Below are 3,511 nucleotides of genomic sequence, written 5' to 3'. Positions count from 1 at the left end.
TGTTACTTTTTACTCATCAATTGGTTTCCTGTTCTTCTGACTTCCTTTTCTGACCAACTTGTCATCTTGGGCCAACCTCAAGTTGAAATCCATGCATATATGTGGCTTTGGTATTGGATCGGAGTAGTATTGTTATCGGCAGATATCCAAATTTAGATATCGGGATCGGATCGGAAGTGAAAAAATGTGTATCAGTGCATCCCTAATTCCAGTTTCTAACACCAACAAAAGAGGGCAGAAAGACAAATAGGGTGTAACATAGTCAATTGCTCTATCAAACAGTTTCCTTGGTGGAGCTCCGCACTATCTAAGTGGATTTCTAGTTAGGATAAGTGATGGATGACATTCTGACAATGGACTAAAACAATGTCCCAAAACAATGTCTGCAACACTTGTTCTTGAGAGAGAAGTTGCAGATAAAACATGGCTATCGATGTGAGAAGAATTGCACTGGCAAAACTGACTGTGAATTAATGTGTGTGTTTGGGTGTGTGACGAGGTAGGGAGGGAGGAATTAAGTGAGAGAGAGAGAGAGAGAGAGAGAGAGAGAGAGAGAGAGAGAGAGAGAGTGTGTGTGTGTCGGTATGCCTGTGTGTTCTCATCGCAAACATCTAAAAGCCAAAATCATGAGCTATTTAGTAGGGAATCAATTGGTGTCTTCCTTAAAAGGCAGAGCATGAGTGGCCACATAATGTGCTATTAGGCGTCATTATGGCCGCTGATGGACATCACAAACCACTAATGTATCCACTCACTGCATTGCTGTAGGTGTGTATGTGTGTGTATTTGTGTGTGTGTGTGTGTGTGCGTGCTTGCGTGCGTGCGTGCGTGAGTGCGTGCACACGTGCGTGCATGCGCGCGCGTGTGTGTGTGTGTGTGTGTGTGTGTGTGTGTGTGTGTGTGTGTGTGTTTGCGTGTGTGGGGCTGGCTTCAAGGGAGTAGTGGTGTGAGCTAGAGAGTGAGCTAGATAGAGTGTATCTGTAATAGAACGTGGCCGTGGAGNTGGTGTGTGTGTGTGTGTGTGTGTGTGTGTGTGTGTGTGTGTGTGTGTGTGTGTGTGTGTGTGTGTGTGTGTGTGTGTGTGTGTGTGTGTGTGTGTGTGTGTGTGTGTGTGTCTGTGTCTGTGTCTGTGTCTGTGACTGTGTCTGTGTGCGTGTGTACATGTGTACATGTATGCCTGCGTGAGTGCGTACGTGTGTATGTGTGTGTGTGTGTGTCTGTGGGTGGGTATGTGTTCCTCCTAACAGCGAGGGAGGGCTGGCTAATCCCAAGGCCATTTGTTCTAATTGTGTGCTCCAGGCCACTGAAGGTCAGCAGAGAGAAGGTTAAGTGAGGGATGGCATTCTGAAGAGCTTATTTATGGAGGATGCCAGTTGATCAAGATGTCCCACTTGTGCTGGCCTAGAGGGAGGGAGAGAAGGGAGGGAGGGAGAGAGAGACACAGAGAGAGAGAGAGAGAGAGAGAGAGAGAGAGAGAGAGAGAGAGAGAGAGAGAGAGAGAGAGAGAGAGAAAGAAAGAAAGTGAGAGAAAGAAAGAAAGTGAGAGAGTCAGACAGAGACAGTGAGAGAGAGAGAGAGAGAGCGAGAGAGAGAGAGAGAGAGAGAGAGAGAGAGAGAGAGAGAGAGAGAGAGAGAGAGAGAGAGAGAGAGAGAGAGAGAGGGAGAGAGAGATCTACGCTAGGAAGCCCATCATCTGTCTAGTGGCCATGCTCTTGAGGATGACAAATCATCCCTTTATAAGCACTCGGGGGATGGGGAGGAGGTTCCGCCCCTTTTCATTTCAATGGCCTATGCTATGCTACAGAACGGTGTCCCGGGAAATCCCATGCTGCTTTCAACAATCGTTCCGATCTGAAAGACAGCATGGAATCTATACCCAGAGAACGGACCAGATCATGGTCCCCATGGACCCCCAATCAGAGTAGAGGTCAAGGAGGCGTAGAAAGGCGATGACTGCAGTTTGTTTGAATGGATACAACTGACTTGATAGGCTAACTGATGCGGTAGCACTTTATTTTAGGGATACATCTATAAGCACTAATACATACAATGTTAATGCCTGCATAAGTAGCCTAACTTGTAAGGCATGTACTAAGCAAACACTAAGGCCTACTAGGTCCTTACTAAGGTTAAATTGGTAATAAATCCCTTATTGTGCATGAACAAGACATTTGCGAATACATGCCTAACAAATGTTTGATTTTGCTTTGTACATGCCTTACAAGTTATTTATACAGGCACATTGTATGTATTAGTGCTAATAGATGTATCCCTAAAATAAAGTGTTACCACTGATGCCAAGTGATACGTATTCATAATGCCCAGTAAACAGCTGTCGTCAATCATAAACCACACACCCTATACAGGATTTACAGTAGGCAGGTCTCCAGACCTTATCCCACTTGTGATTAACCTTGGTCATAACCAGGCGAACAGAATGTAGTCTGGGATGGTTTTCGCAACTACTGTGTAAATCGGGTGAGCTTGGTCTAGTCAAGTTGTTATAGAAGTAGATTTCCCAGAAAGCAGACTTGTCTATACTCTATTACAGGGGTGGCCAACCAGTCGTAGACCAAGAGCCACATTTTGTAATGTGTCACAGCAAAGAGCCACATCGGCACACAAACATCACACGGGCATATAAACATGCGCACACCCACCAACATGGGCATCACCCATCCTTCTCGCACCACAGACCAGCATACACAACAACACATGGGCATGAACATCAACCATCTCTTCCTTTCTCACACAGACACAGACACAGACACAGACACACACACAAACACACACACACACACACACACACACACACACACACACACACACACACACACACACACACACACACACACACACACACACACACACACACACACACACACACACACACACACACACACAAAGTGTCAGATTGACGTTACACTCCAACTTCATGGCCTGACTAGAAGACAATCCTGAATATAAGATAGCCCCCCCCCCCCCCCCCCTTTTGAGAGTCTATGAAATTCCTCTGCATGATGGTTGAAATTGTAGGCTCCTTTGACTTTGCGTTCATTTGACTTTGCGTCTATATGCACAGACAGTCAGCAATGCATTCTGGACTGGAAGAGTTGCATGATGGTTAGAAATCATATCCGACCTGACCAAATTCAGTGATGCTGTGATGAGGACGTGACGTGTGACATGGTGTCAAACTACTCAAAGGAATTGCGAGAGGTTTTTTTTCATCTTTTGATATGTATACAGTCACCAAACCAGTAGAACTAATCACATCTAAATCCTTCTCGTTCATTACATTGGAAATGCTCAGATCTCATTGGAAAAATCAATCTAGGGGTGATTTGATATCACAGAGACAGGCAGCATGGCCAGCTTTGAGTTGGCTGCAAAATGTTGTGCAGCATCACAAGATCTATGGGCAGGCCCAGGGTGACGCTGACAGTTTCTTAACTGAGCTGGTAATGCATTCTTTAATGTTACTGCAGGCTATGTAATTATTGTGTTCTCT

The sequence above is a fragment of the Engraulis encrasicolus genome, chromosome 3 (genome assembly GCF_034702125.1).
Source record: "Engraulis encrasicolus isolate BLACKSEA-1 chromosome 3, IST_EnEncr_1.0, whole genome shotgun sequence".
Lineage (NCBI taxonomy): Eukaryota > Metazoa > Chordata > Actinopteri > Clupeiformes > Engraulidae > Engraulis > Engraulis encrasicolus.
Note: the sequence above shows the minus strand (reverse complement) of the source record.